The sequence below is a fragment of the Trichosurus vulpecula genome, chromosome 4, assembly GCF_011100635.1.
Source record: "Trichosurus vulpecula isolate mTriVul1 chromosome 4, mTriVul1.pri, whole genome shotgun sequence".
NCBI lineage: Eukaryota > Metazoa > Chordata > Mammalia > Diprotodontia > Phalangeridae > Trichosurus > Trichosurus vulpecula.
The window spans coordinates 185,270,303-185,283,113 of NC_050576.1; positions in this window are offsets into that span (position 1 = coordinate 185,270,303).

Below are 12,811 nucleotides of genomic sequence, written 5' to 3' on the forward strand. Positions count from 1 at the left end.
AAGGTGAAGTGAGTAGAGCCAGGAGAACATCGTACACAGTAACAGCAGTATTGTAGGATGATCAGCTGTGAAATGACTTAGCTGTTCTTAGCAGTAAAATGATCCAAGACAACTTTGAAGGATTTGTGATGAAAAATGCTATCCATGCCTAGAGAAAGAACTGATGCAGTCTGAATACAGACTAAAGCATACTTTTTAAACTTTATTTTTCTTGGGTTTTTATTTTGGTCTGTTTTCTTTTATAACATGAAATATCCATGGAAATATGTTTTGCATGATTACACATGTATAGTCTATATAAAATTGCTTACTTTCTCAATAAGGGGGTGAAGAGGAAGGAAGAGACTTTGAAACTCAATTTCCAAAACGAATGTTGAAAATTGTTTTTACATGTAATTGGGGAAAAAATAAAATACTATTTTTTTTTAAAATGACAGACTGTGGCTTCATGTGTGATTCTCTTTGTTTTTCATGACATGGAAATATTCATATTTATCGGTGTCGATCAAATTAAGAATTACAAAAAATACATTTTTAAAAAGAAAAAGGTGGTGAAAGAAAGAAAATATGATGAATACTGGTAATCTATAACGGAAGTGTTCTGCTTCTACTCCCATGCCCCTCTTCTTTTCACCTTGCTCATCCCCCCAGCATTTGTTTTTATACTGTTTTTCTTTCATTTTAATTCCTCTTTCCTTCCTCCTCAACTTTATTCTTCCTCTTTATTTCCTTTCTCCCTGTCCCTATTGACTTTGACATAGTCTACTGGGGAGTGCAAGGGAATTTCGCTGGGAGCAATTTCCCATATCAAAGCATATTTTATCCTCTAGTTTGCTGTTACAGAACCTGGGCCTGGTGTGGATATAAACTTGAACTTTAGATATTTTTGGAGTGTTTCTACCTTTGTGTGTTATGAAAGGGATGGTTGTGTTGCCTCTAATAAATGACACCAAATGAATAACAATGAAAAAGAAAGTGTGCTGGCAGGTTTCTGACCTGTTTACCTGAGCTCAGGCTGGTTTCCCTTGGTGGGATTCTTTTCTCAGTGCCCCAGACTTCTGGGTACCTTTTTTGAGCAGTTCTCAAGCTGGATTAATTCATTTACTTCTATTTGGACTTCTTGATCACTGTTCGGTTTGACGTTCATTTTAGATCTTTGCGGAAAGCCGGGCTTCTTTATGACCTTTCATGTTGTGTCCTTAATTGGAATTGGTTTTCCCAATGGATTCCTCTCCTCTCAGTAAGTAAACTTGGGGGAAGGTTGGACTCAAGATGGATAGAATTGGGGAAAGGATTGTGGGCTTGGAATTTAGTGCGACAGATTCAGTAAGTAGCCAGAGAAAACAGAGGGGAGGTGTCAAGGTTTGGGAACAGCCTGTCACTTGGCTTCAGTTCTGCTGGAGGCGGGGTTCTACAGAAACTGAAATTCCCATTCAGTGTCATTCCATTCTAGTCTCAGGTTGCCAGTCTGTCTCTTATCTCACATGCCTTGGCTCCATCTCTTCTTCAGATCTCTGTTATGACCACCATTGCTTTCTAGATCTATCTAGCTTATTCTTCATAGAACACAACTCAGTCTGCAGCTGGCCCAGGATCCATGGCAGGAAGCACAATTAGGAAGCATTTCTAGGTTGGTGCCCCACTGAAAACTCACAGACTCAAAAAGCTTTCCACTCCCAGGTGCATGGAAGGAATGAAGTGGAAAGGTGGACCAGAAATCTCTTCAAGGGGAACGAGAAGAGGAAGTTCGAGGATACTTCTCCCATGACCTCAGTGATCTATTTCCCCCCAGTTGGCTTCCCAGAAGCATTAGTGACACTAAAGAGACCTCAAGTGGCTCTGCAGGGAATGGAGTTGTTTGTCCTTCATTTTCTAAGAGGACCAGTCACATCACTTGGTGATGTCTTGACTAGCCCATGAATTGGATTTAAGTGAGGCAGAGTTGCACAAAGTAAAATCATTAACCCCACTCCCTCTTCCAGTGACAAGATAAAAGTCATGGAAAGATAAAAGATGGAACAGGATGCAATGAAAGACCTTGGTGTCTTCACAAGCCCTAAGTGTTCTACAGCATCTGCAGTCTTTTATGGCTGTTGGAACAAACTATCCTCATCTGCACATTCTGCTGGAGGAAATCTTCATATGCTTGGGGTAGACATCCCCATAACTCACTGATGGATTTGCGGCCTGTCAGTTACCCTCAAACTGGTTTAGCCCATCTGCTGAGATGATTTACCAGCCAGGGTGTGGCCACTAGGTATGCTACAGCCCCAGGTGAGAGCTGGAACAGGATGGAATAAGGAAGAGCTGGATAGGGTCAACTAGAATGATACCTAAAAGTAGTCTATCCTTATCAGATGAGTCCTGGAGACCAGATACAAGAAACTGCTAGACTAGAGATTCTTCTCTCTTCTTGCTGTCTTATCAAAGACATGACCTCTGGGAGACAGGATATACAACCCCAGTAATCAAGGGTGTGATGACAAAGTTGTTGTTGATCCATTCCAATGATCAATAAATCGAGTTGCTTAATGATGGTGCAGAAGATGAAAATTTCAATGAATGTGATGGTAAAAGGCCCAGTCTGGGGCCTTCTCCATAGTAAACTGGGTACTTTGATCAAAGATAACAGTACACACAGATCCATAAAGAAGACAGATGCCACAATAGACTTAACTGGAATTGTAACCCCATATCCTGAATAATTACATACTATAATAAGGGCAAACCTCTTACCTTGAGATGGAGGGCCAAAACAATCAATTCCCAAGTCAAAGGTAAGTTGAAAATCATGTGGGATCATGTTATACTGATCATTCAAAGATAAGACACTTTGACTGAGAATCAATGAACATCACCCTTAGCTAAAGGGTGGGGCATATAGTCCCAGACCCTCTACAGTATAGCATCCTGGCCCTCATGTCCAACCCCCAATTTCTACTATAGTTGGAAAGGCAACCTGATTAAGTTCAGCAGAAGGCTTAATATGTCCTACAAAAATTGTAAATAGCAGGAGGCATAATTTTTCCAGTAACCCCAAAGTTGAAATCCTTTAATTATCCAATTCTGGCCCCTCCAGGCCCTAGACCACTCAGCCAGACCAAAGGCTACCACCCAACAATAAGTACAAGTAAAAATCTTGTCTATTCTATCCCCCAAAACTCTGTCACACATAAGTCATGTGGCTTGCAGTCTGGCCCTTTGAGAGGACTTACAAGGATTCCCATCTCTCAGGATGTCCTTCATTAATGGATTAATAGGTGCTGACTTTCAGTTGCATATTTCTTTCCCATAATAGGCACAGCCAACAGCAAACCAGGCAAAATAGCATTTCTCAAGACCTATGTCCTTCTAGGACAGCCTTCCCTCTATTGATTATCTCCAAATTATTCTATCTATAGCTTGTTTGTATGTCGTTGTTTGCTTTTTGTCTCCTTCATTAGACTGTGAGCACCTTGAAAGCAGAGATTTTCTTTTGTCTTTCTTTTTATCCCCAGTATTCAACATAGCACCTGACATTTAGTAGGTCCTTAATAAATGCTTGTTGACTGACTGACTGACAAAGCATCGAGGCTAAGTATTCAGTAAAGTCCCAACATACTCATAAAGTGAATTAATACTTGGGGGATCCAAATGAGCAAGCTCTTGAATGTGCCACTTCCATTTAACAATAGAAGCCACCTGTGCTTTACCCATCTTGTAAGAAGGACCATCTTGTATCTCCCAACTTATGATGAGCAACTCTGGAGGAAGGGTGATGGCACATACCTGCATCATCCATTCAGTTGCAACTAGCGTCAAATAATAGCAAGCAGCTATTTTTAGAAGTGGTGTGGTGAATGAATGAGATGGTTTAGGCAACTTCAAGGGCTTCCATTTAGTCTTACCCACAATACCCAGCATAGATAATTCCACAATTGCTCACACAGGTACTGACTTTCAAGAACTCATTATATCCATGCCTATAATGCACCACTGATTAGTGACCAACACCAAGACCCAAACAGGTCTTCCACTCACCTCTACCCGATCAAGGTCATGCTATCCCTTCGGCGTCTTCATCTCAAGACTCTAGTGGAAGCTGGGCTACTCCTATGGATCTATTGAAGGTCCCCTAGCATAGTGATAGCTAGCTGCCAATATCTGGCAGACACATACATCTGTTCCCCTATTTCCTCCAAGCTTTATAAGCCATAGTGACTGGGATACATGGCCTGTGTCTTTGTTGGAACAGCTGGAGCTTCTTTCGGGGAGGGGAGCCTCAGCTCTCATCCTAAGTTGGGAGTGGGGAAATCTTCTCAATAGCCTCCCAAATCTGCATACAGAATTAGATGGCTCCGAATGACAAGGTGGGGTGAGGGAGAACCACCCATTGTGGGTACTTTTTGGAATGTCCTTAATTTGGGTCAGGCAGAAGGATCCCGACTGCTCTATCCTGGATGTCCCAGTACAGTTTTACTAACTCTCTCTCATACCATCAATCATCTCGTCAACCCCATATTTCAAAAACCAAATTGAAAGTCTGAAATGGAAAGAGTATCATTATCCTCCAGCCAGCCTACTATGGATGTGGGCACAAAACCTCCTCCCATCATTCCCCAAAGGGCTCATTTGAAGGGACAGCTCTATTTGCCTGGCCTGCTGAGACTTCCCTAATCTCCTGGCTCATAGATTTGTCTGGCAGGGAAGGCTCAAGTCTGATGTCATTGGACTTGAAGCAGGCTGGTCATAAGACATGGAAGGTCATAGAAGGGTCATAATTCTAGACTACCAATGAATTTTACTAAAATCTCTCAAGCACCAACTTCCCATTGGCTGCAATTTTTATACTTCAGAAGGTGAAGCAAACCAAATTAAAAATTAAAGCCCTAGTACCCTGGGCTGGCAAGATTCTGAGGATGGCCTCTCTGTCCTCTTAAAGAAAAACTAGCCCCAAGCAGATGCCACTCCTACCTCCTATCTTCTGAAAGGAAATGTTATATTTGTATATTTGGCCATTTAGTAATTTAGTGGCAGAGATAGGATTAGAATTCATGTTTCCTGATTCTAAAATAACTCTCTTTTTTACTACATCATGTTGCCTCTCCAATAATTATGATGACATCATCACCGTCATCATCATCATCTCATTAATACTGGATAGACTTGAATATTTGCCATCATTATCATTGGAGGACCCAGATGTGTGTCTTCTACTCTGTGAAGTCTCCTACACCCCACAGTTGCTGGCTAAGGTTGTCAAATATGTATATTTATATTTAAAGAATTTTATTTATGGCATTTATTTTCTAATTTTTAATATTTCCTAATTGATATTTGAAATGTTTTGTAACACATAAATGTATATGAATATATAAAATATATTTTATTAAAACATTTTGGGAAGAAACTCGCTACTTATTTACGACTTCTTAATCCACAATTTCCCATACAAATGTTAAAAACTAAAAATATAAAATAAAATAAAACCACCACTTTCTTTAATCCAGCTAAGGAAGGACCACAAGACTTCTTCCTTTGGGCATGGACCACTTGAGGTACCCATGCCAGAGGAAGGGGAAGGAAAGAGCTATGAAGAATACCCAAGAAACAGCTCCAGAGAGAAACACAACACTGTACCATAGTGGTTGGAGTTTACTGGCAAAGAAGTTTGTGGGAGTCACCTGCTGGGGATACTGCTTGGCTTTCTGAGAGGACTGTTGATCTCTTAACCACCTCAAATCCTGCACTCTACAGTTGTGATGACATGAGGCCATGTACATAGTGCCTACTACGTGCCAGGTGCTGTGCTAAGCACATTACAAACGCTGTTTCATTTGATCCTCACAACAACCCTGGGAGGTGGGTGCTACTTTACAGGTGAAGAAATGGAGGCAAACATAGGTTAAGTGACTTACCCAAGGTTACAAAGCTAGTAGGTATCTGAAGTCAAATTTGAACTCAGGTCTCCATGACTCCAGGCCCAGCACTCTATCCATCGCCCCGCCCGGGTACCCCAGGCATCTCTTGATATACTCCCTCAGCACATATGGAGCTCCCCAGCCCCCTTCCCTTCCATGCAACAAAGAAAAAGGGCAAAACGGATTGATAAAATGACCATGTGTGATACGGCACACAATGCTCCACCCCTGTGGTTTCTCCCTTTCCTACCAAGAGAAGGGATGTGTGTGTTTCATCATTTGTTCTCCAGGACCAAGGCTGTTCGTTGCAATGAATCTGAGTCTGGCTGCTTTTCATCAGGGATACTTTCATTTACGTTATTTTGGCCACTGTGTGGATTGTTCTCCGGGTTCTGCTTTCTTTGCTCTGCATCAGTTCATACAGCTCTTCATAAGCTTTATGGCAATGATGTTGTTACATTTATACACAATTTGTTCAGCCTTTCTCTAATCACGGTGTACCCACCCACTTCCCCCCTCTTTTAGTGTCTCTTATTTTTCCCTTGCTTTTTTACTCTCATTACCAAACCTGAGAATAGTTACCCCTGGATTCTGATTCAAGCCAGAATCCAGTACTGGGGTTTTGTTATGATGCAAAACCAAAGATTATTCAGCAACCTCATCTGTTTGTCTAAAACCCGCCTCAAGTTAGATCCCTTTTCCTGTAAACATCATCTTCGAAACTGACCTTCTGAGCTATACTTTGGCAGCAGATGTCTGCAGCCTCAGGGGCCTTCAGTCCGAACTTCATTGCTGTGCAATGGATTTTTGAAATGGTGGCTTCTTGCCAGCTGCAGTATTCCAACTCAGGAGTACAAAGATTCTTTGTTTGTCTTCCTGCACTTTTAATTCTGGGTAATGGGTGACTGATGAAATACTATACTTGCTGAAGTGAAAAAAAAAACCAGATTATCCACTGAAGTCTGTATAAACTTGTTGGGGAAATGTATCAGTCATGGCTTCTTCCTTCTTAATTTTGTCTTGAGGATTAGAGTTTATTCCAGGATTGTGTGGCTTTTGTTCTATTGATCAATCAGCGAGCATTTCTTAATGCTTACTTTGTGCCAGCATGGTGCTAAGCACTGGGGATACAAAGAAAAACCAAAAATAAACAAAGACAAAATCCTTGCTCTCACAGTCTAATGGGGGAGACAACATGCAAACAATTATGTATAAATAAGATTACAAACATACATATATATGTATATATACACACAAACATACATACACAGGATAATTTGGAATCAACAGAAGGAGGGCGATAGCATTAAGGAGGACCAGGAAAGACTTCTTATAGAAGGTGGGATTTTAGCTGCGACTTGAAGGAAGCCAGGGACGCCAAGAGATGGTGATGAGGAAGAAGAGCATTCCAGGCATTGGGAACAGCCTGTGAAAATGCTTGGAGTTGGTAGATAATGTCTTGAATAAGAAGCCCCAATGAGGCCAGTGTCACTGGATAATAGAATACATGGAGGGGAGTAAGGTATAAAGACACTTAGGAAAGAGTCAGCTTATGAAAGTCTTTTAAAAACCAAAGAAGATTTTTGTATTTGATCTAGAGGTAATAGGAAACCACATGAGTTTACTGAAGAGGGGTGTGTGTGTGTGTGTGTGTGTGTGTGTGTGTGTGTGGCACAAACAACAAAATAAAACAAAATAAAAACCCCATAGGATTCCAAGTTGGAAGGAATTGTAGAAGTCTGACCCCCATGCACTTCGGAGAAGAAAATCAAAGTCCAAGGTCACGTAAGCATACTACCTCCCTCACCTGGAGGTTTTGGGTACTCCTCTCTAATAGGCCCACATCCCAGAGCTATTAGGATAACAGCTTCTCTCTTCTCCCATTGTTCGGACCAGCCCCAGCCTGGCCTCTGGGATACTAAGACTCCACAACTCTCCTAGCTTAGGTATGGATTTATCCTTTGTTGCCTTTGGTTCACCAAAGCCAGATGAGAGATTTCCTAAAAGAGCTTTAATAGCAAATAAGAGAAAGACTGTAAAACCAATGAGCACATCACTGCTGAGATATAGGGCATGGAATCCTTATCCTCAAATAGTCCTGTTCTAACCATGGATGCTTGGCTTAGCCACCTGGGTCTAAGGAGCCCCATTCTTCTTTAACTAACTGCTCTCTAGGTCTTGCTTTGCCTCGTGGTCACCTATAACGCTTCCTCTGGAGAGAATCTTTTCTTAAATGGCCTTGCCTGGCTTCCATCCCTGCTACTTTTCTGCTTCAGAGCTGGCTCTAGTGTCCTCTACCAAAGTCAGGCTGGTTCTGGGTTACCTCTGGTTTTTAGCCCATTTTTAAATTGTTTTTATTCTGAACTTAACAAATACTAAACAAAATGGGCATTTCTAAACGCAAAGTAGAACGAAAAAGAGGATTGTACACGAAGCTGGAAGTTCTCTATTATGTAGTTTGTTTTTCCTTTTACATATATTTAAGTTCAATATGTAATTTTCAAAGCTGCCCTAGTTATTTCTCTTTTCTCATGGTCTTCCTTCTGTTCTCTTCTTTGCATTAAAAAATGCTTCAGTGACCCTCTTTTCTTTCTTTTCTTTTTCTTTTTAAGTGGCAACCCTATCACTTCTCTCTATTTCCTAATACTTCTCCCCACCATGGGAAAAAAAGAAAAAGAAAATCAACCTCTTGTAACAAAAGTGAATGATTAAGCAAAACAAATTCTCACACTGGCCACATCTAAAATTACATTCTGAAATTCTGAAATTATTCCCAATGTTAGCCAAAACAACAGATTTCTCCTTACCTCCTTTTCTACTTTTGTCTCCAATGTACTTTTGTTACTTTATAAATCAAGGAACTCGAATCAACAGAATTATGACTAACATTATGTTTTGTTCTAGTAATAGAACCCAAGCACTACAATTGTGGAATTCTGAAATCATACTCTTCGCCTTGAGTCCAATCACCTCTCCATCAGGAGGGGAAAATATGCTTTGTCCTCCTTTGGAGTCACAGTTCCTCATTTTATTGTACAAAGTTCTTTGGTCTTTCAAGGTTGTTTTTCTTTACAGTGTTGTTATGGCCTGAATTGTCCACTGGATTCTGTTCACTTTATTCTGTGTCAGTTCGTCCAAGTCTTCCCACGTCTTTCTGAGACCATCTCTTTCATCAGTTCTTATGTGGTGGTAATGTCCCATTCATATATCACATGTTGTACAGCTATTTTCCAACTGATAGTCACCTTCTTTGTTCCCAGTTTTTTGCTTACTATGTTTCCCTCGACGCATATGTTTGTATTTCAAAGTAACTATACAGCTCTGGTCTTTTCATCCGGAATGCTTGAAAGGACATTTTATTCTCTTGCAGGATTAGACTCATTTTTGCAAGGCAAGGTATTCTTCGTTGTAAGGCTTTCTCTTTTGCCTTCTGGAATAACATTTCAAAACATTCCTCTCATTTGTAGTGGTCTTATGTGATTCTGGCTCTGTGTCCTTGGTACTTGAAGTCCTTCTGGATGCACTGTGACCTAGGACTTGAATTTTGGATATGATGTTCCTGGAATATTCATATTTTGGGTTTTTTTTCAGGAGATGACGGGTGGATATTTTCTATTTTCATTTTGTCCTCTGGTTCTAATAGTTCTAGGCAGTTTTCATCCATGATTTCCTGAAGTATGGTATCCAGGCTTTTTTTTTTTAAATCACAATTTTCAGGTAATCCAATGATTCTAAGATTCTCTGTCCTTTACCTCTTTTCCCGTTTAATATTTTGGATAGCAGATAACCTTATACTTTCTTCTATTTTATTTTGTTTTAGTATTTCTTGTTGTTTTATGGAACTGCTGATTTCTGTCTGTTTCAATTCAATTTCCAAGGAATTGGTTGTTGGGTAAGGTTCTTTACCTCCTATACCAAGATGTTTCTTGTGCTTTCAATTATTTCCTCTATAATTCTCATTTTCTTTTCCTTTCTTTCCTTTAGTGTTCTCATTTAATTTACATAATTTTTAAACTCTTCCTTAATTTCTTCCAGGAATTCTGATAGAGCGTGTGACACAGCTATGTTTTGTTTGGAGCTTTGCTTGTAGGTTCTGCTGAGTTCTTCAGTATTTGTGTCTTGGCAACTTTGGCTCTGTAATATTTGTGGTTGAAAGTTTTTTGCCTTTTTTTTCCAGCCTTACTTCCTGAATTGAGACTTTGTGTCAGGGTCAGGCCGAGTGTACTTCTGGAAGAAATGACAGGACTTTGTTTGGTCCTGTACTGTATTATATGGGGTTCTGCCACTGCTTTTTTCCAAGTAACAGACTCCTTGAATGAAATGTAAATTTAACTGATTGACAGCTGAGTACTCCAGTTGTCACTGGCTTGCCTCTGGTCAATGCTCCCTTTCCCCAGAGTGCCTAGCTTCAGGCTCCTGATCCATCCCTGGTCTGTATACTAGAAAACCACTGTGATCTGGGCTCTTAGCCTGGGTTTTTATGACTGAACCGTTCTGCAGTTCTTTCAGCCTTCTAGATGTCTCTTTGTATGGAATTAGACTGGCACAATATAATTATTGCTGCTTCTCTTTGGATTTCTAAATCATTACTTGGTCTGGTATTATTTTTTCATCCTTTAGAGGCATTGTATGAGAGCTGGGCTCCTCTGTTCCCATTCACTCTTCCATCTCGAGAAGGTCTCCTTTTAGCTAATTTTTAAGGTTGGTCAAACTGACACCCTAGGGATGCGATTGAATACTTCACATTTGTTCCAGTCCAAGCCTCACTGCCATCTTTACCTATTTCTTAGTCATTTCCTCCCTAGAAGTGTCCACCCAAAGCCCAATTCAGCAGATTTTCTTTAAAAAGCCAACCAGTCAACTAGAATTTATTAAGATCCTTCTAGGGTTACCAGGGCAAAAGATAGTCCCTGCTCTCAGGGAGATTACAGTTTAATGGAGGAGACAAGATGTGAACAGATCATAAAGATATATAAAGGATAAATTGGAGATAATCAACAGAGGGAAGGTGCTAGCATTAAGAGGATTGGGAAAGGCTTCTTGCAAAAGGTATGGCATTAGCTGAGACTTGAATGAAGTCCAGAGGCACAGATGAGGAGGAAGAGAGAGTTCCAGGCATGGGGGAGAGCCAGTAAAAATGCCTGGAATTGGGAGATGGAATGTCTTGTGGGAGTAACAGAAAAGGAGGCCAGGGTCACTGGATTGCAAAGTATATATGGTAAGATGTAATGTGTAAGAAGATGAGAAAGGTAGGAAGGGGCAAAGTTATGGAGGGCTATAAAAAAAATATTTTCTATTTGATTCTAGAGGCAATAGAGAATCACTGGAGTTGATTAAATGGGTGTATGGGGAGTGACCTGGTACAAAAAACACATTTTTCACTAACAATAAGGGAAGGGTCAGTTAAATTTTAAAATGTGAGTCCAAAACCCAAGAGTAGTGCACTTTGTACATGCCATCATGACACCTGGGATCTAAAACATGATAATGCAAATACAGCTCATCCAGAGGAACCATTGCAGGAAGTTCCAGACATTTTAGGATCTTTTAACAGAGGGAAAGAAGTCAAGCATGAACTGAAATAACATCAAATAGGATGAGGAGCATTTTCACATTTCCAATGCCATCACCAGTGGAGTTCATCCACAGTTCTGCTTTTCTTTATATATTTTCTTTCTTTTTTGACAAAGGCTAGTTGGGTGGCAAGGTGGCACCGTGGATAGGGTGTATGCTTGGAGTTAGGAAGACTCATCTTCCTGAGTTCAAATCTAGCTCCAGACATTTACTAGCTGTGTGACCCTGGGCAAGTCACTTCACCCTTACTGCCCTTAGTTTCCTCATCTGTAAAATGAACTGGAGAAAGAAAGGGCAAACCACTCTTGTATCTCTGCCAAAAAAAAAATCCAAAATGGAGTCACAAGGAGTCAGATATAACTAAATAACAAGAAGAAGGAGAAGAAGAAGAAGGAGAAGATGGTTTCACAATTAATCTTTCAACAACAGGTAATTGTCCTTTTTTGTTAAGCTGTTTTGCTTAAGGAAGGCCTGTTAGAAGATTATGTGAGCAATGACTATTAGGAGGCACTGTAAGGGCTGGCTTTGGGTGGCCTGTGGATTTTTTTCCTTCTCTTTTCTTCCTTTCTTTCTTTCTTCCTTTTTTTTAAAAGTAAATCTGTATAAAATTATTCGAGTGGACCTATCAGCAAATAGAAGAGACAGCTGAAATTCATATTCATTCAATAAGCATTTATTAGACACCTACTAAATGCGAACTACTATGCTAGGTGCCAGGGGAGTTATCATGGTACTACACAGTTCCTACCTGCTAACTCCTAAAATGCTAAGAAAAAATATGAAAAAATTATTATGAAAAACGGTGAAAAAGTTCTTAGTTCTTAGTCAAAACAAGAAATAATACATCTGCTACATCTTAAAACTTTACTTATCAGTGCACCTCATTTTTTATTCAATATATAAGATGTCAAGTCAGCAGATTTATGCTGCCTCTAGGGTCATTTTATCAATGTTAATAAGTAATGGAGAGGCAACTTTAAAGCCCCTGGTCTGCACTCTGTTGCAATACACAAACTAAACATAGTTTCCATTGGATCACATTTGATAATTTCTTTTCCTGGACATTCTGGGAGAATAACCGGAGGCTATGGATTATATGTCAAGCGATGATATTTAAGCAAGAAATTGAGGATGATCTGAGGATGATATAACTGTTTACATAAAGTAGAAAGCCACATGAGCCAAGATCAAACCCTTCGGAATTAACATACAACAGTAATATATCCTAAGAAGCCTCCTTAAGGTGATTAGAGCCGCCCCAGGCTAAGAGACAAGAAAGTCCATGGTCTTTCCTTCTCAGATAGTGACAACCCTGAAGGCAGGTTATGTTTATACAG